General features: G+C 31.9%; 1 protein-coding gene across 8 annotated transcripts in view; it reads left to right on the forward strand.

Annotated features, from left to right (window-relative positions):
• The window catches only part of LOC102672923 (TLD domain-containing protein 2), a 194,062-nt gene that overhangs the window by 62,625 nt on the left and 114,954 nt on the right, over positions 1 to 16,483 (forward strand). For 2 of the 8 annotated variants that reach the window (XM_031508465.1, XM_031508464.1), the window contains exon 2: positions 9,540 to 9,683. The exons of the other annotated variants lie outside the window; for them this stretch is intronic. The gene's annotated coding sequence lies outside the window, so the exon portion shown is untranslated. The remainder of the gene's footprint in view (positions 1 to 9,539; positions 9,684 to 16,483) is intronic. 8 annotated transcript variants of the gene reach the window in all.

The raw sequence follows: 16,483 nt of genomic DNA on the forward strand, positions 1-16,483 counted from the left end.
ATCTTTAATTGTTTCTTTAATATTAAATTTTTGTAATACTTATTTTTATAATAATATTCTACTTTATTTTCAACAATTTTCTTTTCTTCTTATTCTCAAAAATTTTCAATATTAAGAATCGAGACAATAAGCCAAAATGACACAACAATTTTATTATTTCGAGTTAGAAGTCACGATGAATGATCGAAATCGATTATTTTCCTCGATTTTTGAGAGAAACACGAGATTCGAAATTCTCGATCGTGATTAATTCCACGAGAAGCAACGAAACGGGGGATCAGAAGACGTTGAAGAACGAAATACCGGTTCGTATGAAAATAGAAAAATCCTGGCCGAGCATTAGCGACGACCGTGAGGAATATAGGTCAGTGGCATATTATGTCGTACATAAATTTGCATAAGGTTGCCTCGTGATAAGTGGAACCAGAGTCCACGATTTATTTTCTTGCCTCGTACGAACTCGTTACTGTCATATTCTCTCTTTCTCTCTCTATCTCTCTCTTTATATATATATATATACACATATAAAAATACATATTTTATTCTTCTCCTCTTTTTGTTACTTTTTGTAATTAACGAATCGAGCTCGAATTTCTTTCTTCACGATGGTATCGAGTTAGATCGAACGAGAGAGGAGAGAAAAATTTTTTGCATTCGACGACGCGAGTGGAGTGGTTATGCATACGGAAGTGGATGAGATCAACCGAGTATTTAAGTCAAGATCGAGCTTTCATTCGGGTCGAGTGGTGAACCTGACATTGATTCGGGGGAAAGTGTGCTGCGAATTCGTTTGAAAAAAGAAAAAAAGGAATTCGTTTTAAGAATTAGTTCAAGTTGCTGCTTTTATCAACGCTTAAGAGGAGATAAATAATAATAATAATTTTTGAGAGAAACATTTCCTTTCGATCGAAGATTTCAATAGAGATTTAAATATCATTTTCATCGTTCGATTCGAATGAAAGAGTATCGAAAGATAAAAAAGAAAAAAAAAGGAAAAAAAAAGGGAGGAAACATCTCGATCGTAAATTGTTGGAAATGGCGAGAATATCACGAGATTAAGAAAATAAGCGTGTATCAAATTGGCTAATAATAGAAGGGGGTTCAAAAAACGTCCGGCGAATTACGTTGTTGGCGACTGGCACGTTTTCCGCGAATTAGCACGATAACACTTGACATCCGCATAGATGGCTCGGGAAAACAGTCGTCACGTGGACGAGCACGCTGCGTAATTTGTAGACAACACGAGGCTTGTCTCGAAAAGAACGAAGACAATGAAGGAAGGGTTCTCGATAAAATCGATTCGATTTTTTTTTCCTTTTTTTCTTTTTTTTTTTCGTTTCTCTCAAAAAATAATGTAACATTGTAATGTAACAATGGTAATTTCGTTTTAACAAATATTATTTTCATTAATTTTTCTCCAATCTAATTTTTATTCTTCTTCTTCTTTTTTCTTTTATAGATTCTTTTGCGTTTAATCTTATTAAATCAATATCAGAGATTTAGAATTATTTTTTTTTCTCTTTCTTTCGAAAATTTTATTTGTCCAACTATATTATTAATTATATTTCTTCCAATTTATGCTTTGGAAGAGCGTAGGTTCAGTAGAATGATCCGTCTACCCGTATTAATCTGTCTCGTTATCTGCCTTTTGTATGAGGACTAACTGGAACGATATCAAGGATGACGTTGCTCCAGCGTTAATTACGCCTTAATTAAGAGAATCACTGACTGCAGAAAACATTCGACAAAAATTAACAAATAATCATTTTCATCGGAGATAGAATTATTATAATCTGACGGGAAGAGAAAGAAAGACAGTGGCAATGGCTGTTATAAATTCTCAGAATTTTATATATGTATATAAAATATAAATATATATATCCAATAATTAAAATCACCTAACATTCATAGAAAAATTTTTGTAAAATCTGATGAATTAAATTATACATAATCTCAATCATAGTATATAGATCATAATTTACGGAATTAATAGCAAGCAAAAGATACACCTGATTAAATAAAATCGATTAAATTCAAATTTTCAAATCACATTCTACGTTGCACACCCGAATCGTGAAACAAAAAACGAACGAAAGGTTCGATCAAATCTTTTTGAAACAAGTTAAAGTATCGAAACGAAATTTTTTGCGCTTGAATTTTTTTTCAGCGAAGAAGAAAAATATTAAGAGACTATTTGCAATTCCCCATCGATCCAACTGCTCGAATGAAGGGGGAGGGGGGGAGAAAAGGCGACGAGTGCACGCGCTCGAGACGAAGGCATAATAAAACGCGGCATAAATAAATAAATAACCCGTGGCTGAGAAGTCTTGGGATTCGAGCAAACGAAAAATCGAGAATTAAAATTAAAATTAAATAAAGGATGAACCTCTCCCGGATCCACGACGACGATCCTCCTTCGAGAAGGTCTCCAAGGCCAGGCTCTCTTCTCTCGTCTCGAAATTTCGACATTTTCCTTTATCTTCCCGTTACTCCACGATTTATTCCCTCTCACGATCGTGTAATCTGTGAGAAAAAAATCTTACGATTCTTGTTATTGAAATATTTTTATCTTAGACTTTACATGTCGTGGAAAACAATATTTGAAAATTGTGGAATCGAGAAATAGTATTATTCTTTTTGGAAAGGAAAGAAAAATGTGATTGTAATAATAACAATTTACTTCTTCTTTTCAGTGCAAATTAAGACGATTGACAAGGGTCATCGAGATTAAACTTATCAATGACGTAACGTATTTATAATAATGGACAATATTATGGAATAGAAGAGATTAAAATGCAACAACTGTTCATTCCTCGATCTCGATTGTCCACATTCCATTGCACAACAAGTTATTATAGATATATTCTTTCCTGTATGCACGTCGAAAAAGGACAAACAATTAAATCAGTCAGTGTAATTCCATTTCGAATATGTGTCGTTCAATATAATTTACACGATTTTATTGCTTTGTTTCAGTCGATGCCTCTAGGGTTATGCCTCTAGAAGTCATAAACTGTAGATGTACGTGATGATGGAACTTAATGCGTTGTTTCTGTTCAGGAATATTCCGCGAGATTGGTTGTACAAGAGATCGTTGAAGATAGTACATTGAAAAATCTTGGGGAGGGGAAAAGGAATGATTCGTATCTCTTCGTTTTAAAGGAGTTAAAGGGGTCGGTGAAATGGCGGAACATTGGATGGAAAATCTTGGAGGGAAGAAATATTCTCTTCTCTTTTTTTAAAATCTTAAATTATTAAAAGAATCGTTGAATCGTTGATGGGATAAAATTATATTTCTACTATTTTTAGATTTCTATTTTATTATCAAAGGGGTAGAAGAAGTGAAATTCGAATTTCTTTCTTTAAATTACTCTCGTTAAATGTGTGTTGAAGTATTCCAAGTATTCGAAATAGTCTGTCGATTAAAATTATTAAATTGATTGCCTAGTTTCGAATTAATGGCATGGAGAAATGACAAAGAAACGTGGGATTAAAAAGAATCTAATCGTGTTTGAACGATTGATTTTGATCAACCTCGCATCCAAAATATTTTCTGTTTTATCCATCCCTTTGATCAAACGTCAATTTTTGTTCTTGTGTTTATATAAAAATTATAACAATAATTTAGGAAGATTAAATTTTGTTTAATCTTTCTTATACATATTTAATTTATTACCCGACTGATTCAATATTCCTTTGATGGAATTTCTAAAAAATTATTCTTTAAAAAAGTGCGATACGTTTTGAAATTTTATCCTTGATCCTTTTATTTCTCTTTCCTTCCCTTCTGTCTTCCTTTTCGTTCGCCTTTTATTGCTCGACCAGTTGCTTTGTTAAAAAATTCAAGCGTTCCTCAATAATTCAACAGATTCACGACGCGTTTTGTGGTTTCACTCTTGGTTTCCTTGTTTTCTTCCCATTACTTCTTCGCTCAGCTTCCTCTCCATTTGTTAAGTGGTTAAGTTTTGCTCGATTCAACCATTTCTTTCAACGATTCAACAAGTTCAATCCGTTTTATGATTTTATTCTTAAATCTTCCCGCTCGATCGCACGTTGTCGCACAATCGTGCTTTTGTCGAACAATCATTGTCCTCTTGGAACGATTTTATTTTACCAATCAGTTGACGAATTTGTTAATTTCGTTCTTCAAATCCACATTGGTGTATTGGATCACAGTTGATCGCGGAGAAGAAATTTATGTTCGAGGTATAAATGATCTTATAAAAGTTTATTCTCTATTTTATCTGACTATATTCGATTTTATTAGACTTCCTCGTTTTTTACTCTCTTTGTGCTATCATCGTTTTACGAGACTCGCTGCCATTTTGGTAGTTTTGATATGTTCTTTCTCAATGTTCTTTCAGTTTGCTTCTCTTTGCTTTTTTCTTTTCATTTTCAATACTCATCAAATAATTAATTATTTCGACTAATTCTATCGTCCAAATTATTCATTAAATATTGTTATTATTATTCTTCTTCTGGAAAATTAACTATTCCCTAGATATCGTTACCACTATCTTTTTAAGGAATTTCTCTTTAATTAATTCTATCTCTCGAAGAAGAAGATCGAAGAAATTGTTAATCCGTGACATTCGAACAATTACTCGAATTATTCATTAAATATTATTACTATTTTTCTTCTAGAAAATGTACAATAAATTTTTATCGAGAATCGGTAATAATCGAAAATTAATTATTCCCTAGATATCACTATCATTCTCTTTTTAGGGAATTCCTTTAATCAATTCTATCTCTCGAAAAAGATCGAAGAAATTATTAATCCACGACATTAGAATAATTGCTCGAATTATTCACTAAATATTATTACTATTTTTCTTCTAGAAAATCTACAATAAATTTTTATCGAGAATCGGTAATAATCGAAAATTAATTATTCCCTAGATATCACTATCATTCTCTTTTTAGGGAATTCCTTTAATCAATTTTATCTTTCGAAAAAGATCGAAAAAATTATTAATCCACGACATTCGAACAATTGCTCGAATTATTCACTAAATATTATTACTATTTTTCTTCTAGAAAATGTACAATAAATTTTTATCGAGAATCGCTCAAATTAATTATTTGCTAGAATTATCGTCACCACCATTTCTTTTCTAGGGAATTCTCATTTGCATCTCGAACGATCGAGATGAAATTATTAATTCGTGACAATTGTAAAAAACATTGATAAAAAGAATTCGAAGATAGTTGTACTAGCCTGACCAACGATTCTTAATCTTCTCACCTTTATCGCAGACGAATTTCTGGGAACAGTGGAATAAGTATTTGCACGTAAACCCCGTACAAACGTTGGACAGAGTCCCTGTAGACCGTCTATTTTCTGATCGCCATCGAGATACGAGATATTTTCTTTTCTCTTCGCGAAGAAAATCGTTTGCGGCGGCCATTCTTCGAAATTCGAATTTCAGCACTTCGAACGAAGCGGTAAGAGGCCGAGAAGGCCTCTGTTAATCGGAAATGAGTAACGGCGTTCGTTTTTTAAAAAGTGGGCAGTAATAAAGTAGGATGAGCCCGAGGGACGAGATGATATCTTTATGCAAATTTCTTCGTTCGGTCATTAACGTCGAAGATAAGTTAGGAAAGAGATTAATTAGAATCCTCCCTTCTCTGTACAACTTTTCTTTTTTCCAGAACTTATTCTTATATTTTTCGACTCCTTTTTTTTTTACAATATTTCGTAACTTTTTCCCTTTCACGAGTTCCCTTCCTTCCTATAAATTTAAACAGTAACATATCGACTCGCTTTTTTACTTTACTTTTTACACTTGCCTTGAGGATCACCTTGAGATTCTTACAGAGTATTGGCATTGCAGGTAATTAGGAAAGAGTTAAAAATAACAATTCAGCTAAAAGTAACAAGAACGACTCTTGAAAAAAATAAATCGCAATTTTTAGAAAGGTCACAGAAAAAAACCACTGCTTTAATCCTCCACTTCTCAAATATATCATAATCCGTGCCATTTAATCTCCCGCCTCATAAATCATATTTATGGATTAGTAGACTCCTCTATCTCATTAACGATTCAAGCTATTGAAAAATCTCGATTATTAACATATTCGTAGAAAATTATGCACCATTCTATTTCAACATCCTGCCATACAAATTAAAAATATCGTTTATTTCCAATTTCGTAAATCCAAAATTCTACATTTTCTTAATCCAATTCGAGATAATATTTTTCCTCTTGTAGTTAACTAGTCGATATGCCAATCCACGTCGGTTTCTCTCGTCAATCTCGTTATTTGTCCGTATCGGCCAAGCAAAACAGTCACCCTAACCTTTCGATCCTGCGCTTCCACTCGTTTAACGAGCATTCCTATCCACCCACAACGCGAATTCTAATTTTGAATCGGTGCAAAAAGGCGACGAAAGATAGGCGAGGGAGGCCATTTGTTCTCGAACGTGTAACATCGCGACGTGGTTGATCTTACGATCGCGTGCATTCGCAAAATTTCACACTTGGCCGAGTTTCTGATCCTTAGACGAGATTGGAATTACTAGTCACACGATTATTCTTCATCGATGGATCGTATTTTTTTTTTTTTTTTTAAATAATCGATGACGATAATGACACTTATTTCTATTTTTTTCTCTCGAAGAGAAGTATTGTTGCGTTCACATTCAAGACTATTTATTACAATTTGGTTGGATTTAATTAGATTTTGTTTTTACATAGGTTTTTGATAATCGGTTGATCGAAAGGCGAGTTTTTATGGAGAAAGATTTCAAGAGAGAAGAAAATATTGGAATATTTGAATATTGTACTCTGGTGAAATACTCTATTGCGAAAGATTGTAACTATCCACTGCTAGCATAATAGCAATGATAAGGCAATAAAATGGTGGTACCATAATAGAAACTGATGTCTAGGAAAGTTCCAGCCAACGTTTGAAACGTTCCAGATACTCCGCCGTTTAGATCATTTCAATTTTACACTTGCTTGAAGAATTCCAGATTGCATTGTTTGAAAGATCCTAATCTTTCGCCCCACCTTAACTGTTTTGTACAATTTCAATTGCGTTTCATTCCAATTACCATAAAATTATTCTAGTCTGAACAATTTTATTAGGTTTAATAAATTTTCTCTCAAAAATTATTATCTCGTTTATTTGCTCGTGAGAAAACTAGGAGCGACAATTGAAAAAGGAAACTTTTTTGTAAAATACCCATGGACGTAATTAATTTTTTCCACTGCGATATTTCTAATTTTCCGAGAATGCTTTGATCCTCCACGTAACGAATCAGTATCACGTATCAGTTTCGTTCTCGATAAAAAAAAACGAACCAAAAAAATGCTCTTCCAAAATGTAAAAAAAAAAAAAAAAAATAACGAATTCTAAACCCATCATCCATCAACTTGAACAAGATCCAAATCATCAATCTATACTGGCTAATATCACATTTTTCGAGCAACCCACGTCACCGATCCACATTCCAAAACCCGTTCAAACCCAATTTACCCAACAACTTAACCTTAACACGTTAAAATAAGAGGATAAAAAAATAAAAGAAAGATGGTTCGTCGCCCATAGTGACGCAGATAATAAAAATTGGTATCTGTCACGAGCACCGATTGCGTGAAAGAAAGGGATGGTGACGTAATGGGCGAGGAGTGAAAAAAGCAATTGGCCGACGTAAGAACGGAGGTGGAAGAACGTTTGCCCGTTATTTTAACAACGGATGCCATTCCTTAATTGTCGAGGCCGATGCATTCCGGAGCCGGTCCCAGTGGCTCGATGGCCATGGACAAAAGTGCCGGCCAACAACAGGCTGGCCTTTCTTGCATGCATGATTAGGCGACGCCCGTAAAACCCGATGGGAACCTGTTTGAAAGCTTGCAGACAAGAGCAGTCATTCATTCAGGTGTGTCCGGTTATAAATAGAATTCCCGGAAGCCAATCAGAAAACTCGATCGTCCCACGATTGTGGCCAACTTGGGGATTCTTCTACACCTGGCCAATGGGAGAAAGGGAACGAAAATCGTGATGGTCGGTTGTTGAAGTTTTAGTGAAATTTTTTGGATCTTACTTATCGTGCGAAATACCGGTTCCCGTAAGAATGCGGGTCTGCATTACCGATCGAATCGGTTTAGGCATATCTAACTGCATTTGCATTCCATACTTGATGTTTAATAGGGTTAGTAAGTTGTAATGTTAATATTTAATGATAAGGATTAATAGTGTTACGAAAATATTATTGTGATACTACTTTGTATACTTAACTTATGTATATTATATCTGTAATTTAAATATGTTTCCAATCGATGAAAATAATTAGATACGTGTATAATCGTATTTCTATTCGACTAGGTTTGCCAAAAGCATTCGAACGATTCTAGTAATTGCAAGAAGGCAAAAATTTGAAACTAATCAATGTATCTAGTTTCATAGTACTTTCTTAAGTACTAAGTTTCTTAAATCTAGGGAATTTAGTTGAAACTATTTATTAATTCACCATATCTTAATCTCTTTTCGTTTTCTTTTCGTACGACTTTTATGTACAAGTATATTGCATGTCTTTAACTACAAACGATAAATTTTTATAATAATTAATATCATTTATAATATCTCTAAGTTTGACATTTTACTTTTCATTAATTCATTAATTTGAAACCGATATTTTCCCTCTCTCACTCCCTTCTAAAAAAATCAAAGATCATCATCGAATTACAGCAAAAAAGGTTAGAGAATCACGTAGTACTTTATTACGATTTCCGTGAAGGGCGGGCAATGGAATGACGACGTTCATCAACGCGACCAGACTACGTCTCGTAATCACGTCACCATCACCATTGTTTTCTACCGATCTATCGAATAATACGCGCGTGTCCAGAATCTCTTGGTGTCGGATTGGCGTGATTTCCTCTCTCACGTTTCCAAACGCCACGTTTCCATCCGCGACTCGAAATATTTGCACAAGAGGCGAGCCATATCTTTATTCTGTATTCCGCTTGGCGGACGAGTTTCTGGAAAAACAGGATTTTTCTGTACTCGGGGACAAGGGCAGCCGATGACTGCGGAATGAGGGATGAAAGGAAGAAAAAGAAAAAAAAAAAAATTTTCGTTCCAATCGGCCTGTTTACTTTGACTTGAGTCACACTCGATTGTGAATTTTGTACGAGATTTTAAAATGCGTGTCGAAGAGGGATATTTTATGGAAATTTTTTTTTTTATAGGTTAGGTAAGATTTATGGGAAAATGGCGGAGATTTTATATTTTATAGGGATTTCGGCGTTATAATGGTATTTTTTAAACCCTGGAGAAGTTATGGTGGCGGATATTATACGAGGTTTGACGATAAAGTTTAAAAATTCATCGTAAAATTGTTATTATACTTTATTGATGAAATATCATGTGTAATCATCTGGAAAATATTGTAATAATATTTAATAACTTTAATAATAATACTTAACAATTTTTTTTCTTAACATTTAAAAAAAAAGAGAAACATGAAATGTCTTGCATTTATCGTCGAAAATCAAATTAACCAAATCTTATCTCTTTTAATGTTGCAGGTGAGTAATCTTCTTTCACTCTCGTACTCTCTGCACGCATACAACTACTCCTGGCATGTAAGTATGCACAAATATTGTGCAAATTTCAATGGAAACTGGTCTACAGATAGAATGACAGACTGAATGACATTTATCGTTCCAGTTGTGAGTATGAATGTAATTTTATGAGAAATTTATCTTGAAAAAAAAAAAAATGTATTTTCTGAGAAATTATTGCTTGTTGTTTATCGTTGATTTTGTAGATGTTATAAATAATGTAGAATTATTAACATCAGATTGCAATTAAGACATATAATCCTGTAATGATTACATTGGAGTCTTACCTTGTCGGAAATACTTATTTTCTTAATTATATTTTGAACATAATTGTATAGTATTAAATTAGCTATTTGAAAGTATATATAAATATATCATATCAGTGAATTTTTTTTTTTTTTTTTGACTCTTAACAAGATGAAAATCATTAAAAATTTTCAATTCAGCTATTACTATAGATTGATACACATTTTTATTTGTATTCATAGCTAGTTTAGAAAATGGATGTACCAAGTTTAGGATTATTAAAGTTTTTAGAAATTTAATTTATGAAAGTTTATGTATAAGTGAAAATTTTCTTTGGAAATAATTGTATTTAGATAAAGTTTCTGATAAATTCAACAATGTTTTATCAGAGTTCATGAATTATTCATGAATACAACATGGCGGTTGATTATTAAGTGATTATTCTTTTTGTACAAACTCGTTCACTTTCTTTCTTTTTTTTTCTTTTTTCTTTTTTCCTTCATTAATAACAGATGTTTTACTTTCATCACTCCAGTGAGTTTTTAATTAAAATCCATTACATTTTCACGATATAATAAGCTTTAATTATCTTGATAACATTTCATATAATAATTATAACATATTATAAAGTTTTAGGAAGAAGAAGAAATTAATGTCGCAGTAACAGAGTATTATTAAAAAGATATTTCCTCTTTCAGAACGATGATACATAAATGAATAATGTTTCGAAAAAATGTAGATTCTTTTATAATGAAGTTTAATCACGATTTAATTACAATTTTTATTTTAAACCATTTCTTTTCAGAAATCTATTTATTACGTATCATAATTATATATATTAAAATGTTAACAGTTAAAATGTTTTTACTTGTTCAATTTAGAATTTTTTTTTATTTTTACATAATATATATATAATATTTATAATTTTCAGCTAAAGTTCCAAAACTTTATGTCATTTTTAAGCAGACACTGAAACATATTGCGATCCATGTATCACCTTAAGCGATGGATTTAAGGTCTTACACGATAGTGGAACATCACTATCATTTATAATATTATATAAATCATGGATTTATTAACTCATTACTTGAATCTTTATACTGGAACGTGCTTCTGTAAATCTCTTTCAAGATTTAAAATTTTCAGATTTATTACTTTTCTTTTTAAACAACTAAGTCTCAAAGAAAATGATAAAAAAAACTTCAATCTTCATTAATGTTTTAAAACGTTTCAAAAATAATTTAGAACATTTTAACTTTAAGAATGATGGAATAGATATTGTACATGCAGACTAATTAATAAAAATCTGTGATTCGATCAAATTTCTGAATTTTTTATAACTACAAATTATCGATCAAACGATAATTTATTAATAAACCCATAACCGCATCATTACTCTCATCGTAACAAAATACTCGGCGATAAACGATACGAAGATAAATACATTGATATCGAAACACGATGCAACTTAAATTTCACCTCGACACACGAGATTTAAACTTTCGAGCGTGAAATTTTACACAGGCTTTCCACTTCGTCGAAATTCCACCCTCGGTACGCAGTACGCAGCGTTTCATGAAAGACACGTGTCCTTTCCCGCAATTTACCACGAATTTATCTTGTGAATTTATTTCGTATTTTCCCTTGACGAGAAACCGAAAAAAAAAAAAAAAAAAAAATAAAAAAAAAAAAAAATAAAAAAAAAAAAAAAAAAAAAAGATGAAAAAGAAAAAAGGAGGAAGGGAAAGATCAGGGAGAAAGAGCGGCGGCCATTTTGAACGACCGTCGCTTTTTCACGAGCGGAAAAAAGCCAGAAAACAACCGGAAACAGGCTTTGTTCAACGGTCGATAAAATCGAAGAAGACGTATGAGCGGTGTTAAACCGTGAAATGGATAAACGTTCTCTTGTTTTCGTATTGTTTGGTCAGTTCAATGCTGTTTATCGTTCGCCAAGGAATTTTTTTTATGAGGATTCGTAATCGTAATCGGCGATGAATGATGAAATGATACGAAAGGAATTGCGTTTGAACACGTTGAAATATTTATTAAACGACGCTTTGATTTCTTTTGAAATCATATCGCATTGTATAGTGATTATTGAATAGAAATATTTATATATATATATATATATATATTTAATAGATTGTATCATTTTTAATCAGATTAAATAAGATTAAGATTAGAAGATTCCATCTTCTAAACTTGATAGACTTTCGATATGTTGTATATATCTTTTCTTTATTATTTTTTATGATACATTGAAAGATATATTATCATATATTATATCATATATATTACGCATTATGTTAGATCTGCAATCTCGCGTTATTAACGGTTGAATATAATTGGAATAAATAAACAATCAATTTGGCCATCCTATATTATTTTGGCGAATTCGAGTTAACTGATGGGATTAAAATCGCTATCGATATATTCCAAAATGTTAAATGTCCATTCTCTCTTTTGCCACCATCATTACGACCATTCGAATCGGAACCAATTGCGTTCTATAAAAATTTAACTTTCTCTCTTTCGACAAATTTTTTCTTTTTTTTTTTTTTTTTTTTTTTTTTTTTTTTCATTTCTTTTATCTTTCGTTTCGATTAAATTTTATCAACAATGGACAAAAATATTCCTATCGTTTTTACGAGTTTATCTTTTTATTCACTTCCGATACACCATTTTATTGCGCGTAATTCTTTGTGATACAGTCATATTATATTTTTGTTAAAAAAAAAAAAAAAATAAATAAATTTGAAATAATAAATTCGAATATACCAAATAACGGTATCGTATGAAAATTTTTGATTTTATCGTCTATACCTTTCTCTGTATAATATATAGAGAAATATATATACGTACTTTATACTGTTGCATCATGAAAAATTAATAAATTCGTAAATAAATTTTCGAAATAAGTTCGAATATCAAATATATCATATCATATAAGAAAATTTGATTTTATTATCTTAATATCTTCGAATTCTTTCCCGCGATACGCGTAATATCGAATATTTTACGATGCCGTATCGTCGTGAAAAATATAAATTTTCGAATAAATATTCGAGTGTGTACAAGCGCGTACGTTATTCGACGTACGAAATAACACAGGCAGTAAAGAGAGGGGTGGTTCACGATAGATGATTTAAGTCCACCGCGGTAGAGAACCAGTCGATATTTATCGACATCCGGAAAGGTGTGTTCGATATTTTAAAATTCCTCCGGCTCGTGAAACCGTACGACCTTATTGGCCGTGTGTGAGGCAGCCATTTTCCATTTACGTTCGCGCAAGCTGCCAATTAACCGCCTATTAAAATCTTTAATTAGAGATCTTTGTCTGTGACACTTCCTCCGCTGTGTTCCCTCCTCTTATTCTCTAGATTGGTTCAAACATATTGTGCACGCATGTTGTGTGCAGAACTTCGTTTCTGGTTTTAACGTGTTTGTTTTTTAAGAAGTTGGGGAGAGGAGAGAGGGGGAGGGAGGGCTTCCTCCGAGGGAAAATATTTTTCTTGATACGCGTCTGGCATTTATTGCGAGATCATTTCGCTCGATTCAGAAAATATTTCTAATTTTTGTTCCTATTTACTTGATACATTTGCAAGTGGAAATTCGCCTTTATGGGAAGAGATTTATTTCTCTTACTTTTTTTTTTTTTATTTGGTTTTACATTATTCAATTTTGTATAAAAATATTCTGATAATAATATACAATTAACGAGTAAGAAAATTTCGTCAAAATCTTAGATGTTGACTTCCATGTTATATTTCTTTAAAAATTAAGAAACTTGGATCAAGAATGTTAATTAAAAATGTATATTTTTAATACAGAATTTTTCTCACTCTCTGTTAATAATAAGTAAGTGGATGAAATTTCCTTCAACGTTCCATAAACGTTATTTATCACTTAATAACTATATTGAATAAAGAAAAATCTGCTTCTTCTTGAATGAGTTAAAACAACCAAGATGGATGATTTTTTTTTTCTTTTTTCGAAAAATTAAAATAACGTCCATATTTCTCGGTTTATTTGTTCCACGCGGGATAATCAACAGAATATTCATGAAGTTGTGCGAATTTAATTATATTTATAATTATGAGTGTATAATCGTTTCCCTCATGCAAATATCCGGATGAACAGGATGCAACCCATTTTAAACACGTTCTCTATCACGTATGGATTAAAATCGAGTCGACATTTTGTCCGATTAATAGTTCAACTCTTCAAAATAACATAATTCATAATCGATAAAATTTTTCCATCGGTATTTACTTTGATACGCAAGTTTCAATTAAATATAATTTTATATATAATTTTGTACGTTAATCCTTTGACGAATTAAAAAAATTAATTATTCCTCTATGATTTATATATCAATTATTCAGGTGAGTCAAGGAAATATTTAATTATTTTTGGAACTTCTAATTTTATCCTTTCAATGTCTCACTCACAATAGATAAATCTTATAAATCTTATAATCTGTATAAAATTATTAAATATGTTAAATTTATCTTAATATTTTTTTTTTTTTTTTTAGAATTTCGAATCTAAAAAGGATCAAAAATGATTAAATGGGATGAAATTTCAAAGTCACTGAAAATAATTCTATTTGAAGCTGAAGATGTAACTTTCTTTAAAAAATGAAATGGAAGAAAAAAAAAAAAAAGAAAAAATATTCTCTTCAAAATATGAAGAAGAAAATTTCCAGACAATTTCCTCGAAACAAATCCGTCTTTTTCGCAAGCAACGAACAAGCAACAACCCGATTTTTTTTACGAATCTTCGCAGAAACAGTTACATTTTATAACTAGAAGTGTACATGCACCGTATGTAAATTTAACGAGTTTTTTTTTTGTTCACGTTTTGTTATTTCGACGTTCATTTTGGATTCGGTTTGAACGAGAGTTCTGACCTAGATCCTCTCGAGTAATTGGTTTTCGTAGTTAAACGCTTGTTTGCTCTTGCCAGGTGACTTTATCCGCTTGGTGTCTGTCCAAAGAAGGATCGTTCGGATTAACGAATCGAATCCTCGGGGAATCGAAGCAGAAACGCATGAATTCGTTCTTCTTTTAATCGACAAGAAAGAACGACGCGAAATATTTATATAAATAATCCATAAATAATTAAGCCATCGTCCAATCGTGAATTTTACTCTTCTTTTAAATCTATTCCTCGTTGATAAAGAATGGAACTAGTGGACGTTGAACGTTCGAAAATAATCCAGCTATTTCCAGTCATTTTGTTTAGACATCGAGGTAATCTCCTTTTTATTTACTTTTAATCGACCGGAAACAAAGAGAGTGGATTTTAATCCTGGCTCGGGGATATTTAGTACTCTCGAACATTCGTGCACCGCATTCTAAACGAGTCCCCATTTTAATCGAGTCTCATCGGTTGAAATTAAACCGTAAAGAAAGAAGTTCTTATTTTCCAAAATATCGAAATTATTTTAAATTGAAATTCCAAGTATAACGCAAAAAATTAACAATTTTATAATCAACTTTTTTAAAAACTTTCAAATTTAACAAATTTAATAATAATCTAAAATTCAGTTCAAAGTTTACGAAAAATTAAATTTTCCTCATTTCATCAAGAGACATCAAGATTTTCGAGATCATCAAAACACGATTGCCACACGCGTAACGAGAACATGAATCTGTCATTAGGTCGATGAAAAATATCTCCACTCTCGTATCTAACACTCGAAGGATTAATTTTAGTGCAGAAAGAGAGAGAGAGAGAGAGAGTGTCTTGAAGATTTTCTTCGTGACAGTGATTATTACCGACAATGTAGGACACGGTAATTCGGTATATCCCCCTCCGGTGATTAATAAAATTGCACTTTGTGGAGGCATAATTGCGTTACATATGGGAACAAGGATACAGGAAAATCACGATATATCGGAGATACCCTCTTGATCTTTTTATTATAATTCCAGGTAAATGGGATTATAATTGCGGCAGCGCACTGATTTCAACTGTTTTTGTCGTTTTCTTTATTGCGGTTTGTTGTTGCGCGGGATCTACGAGGTGGAGCAACGAGAGACGACGTTGGGGAATTTCTAGTGAACGAGTGAAAGCTAGGGAATATTTGATTTATGCGTCTTGATAACTAGAAAAAAAATTTGAAATACGCTAATAATAATGTGGAGGTGGATTGCAACTTGGGATTATTAAAAGTGGAATAAATTCGAAAATTTATCGCTCCCCGAAAATTTAAATTTTCATGGTTTAAAATATTGAAAACTTAGTTATTAAAAATTTGAAGGCAAACGAATTGGAAACTTGGAAAAATTTGGACAATTGGGAAATTTGATTTAATTTTGAGTTGGAAAATTTTGAAGGATTTTCGAGTATCTTGTTTACCAATTAAAATAAATAAATGTTAAAAACAATAAATCTACGGATTAGAAATCACTGGTTTAGAAATAGCTGTTTAATTTAAATATACAGTAAAGCTATTTCTATAAATAAATAAATAATGATATATCTCGTGTTGGAAACGGGATAAGGGAGGGAAAAGGCAAAAAGAGAGAGAGAGAAAGGAAGAGGAAAGAAAGTGGCCGCTGTTCAACCTCGTTTTCGCTCGTTGGTTCTGCGTAAAGGTATCTCGACGTGGAAAACAGGGAAAAAGCAAAAAAAAAAAAAAAAAAAAAAAAAAA

Source organism: Apis dorsata, unplaced genomic scaffold (assembly GCF_000469605.1).
Source record: "Apis dorsata unplaced genomic scaffold, Apis dorsata 1.3 scaffold_87, whole genome shotgun sequence".
In the NCBI taxonomy this organism is placed as follows: domain Eukaryota; kingdom Metazoa; phylum Arthropoda; class Insecta; order Hymenoptera; family Apidae; genus Apis; species Apis dorsata.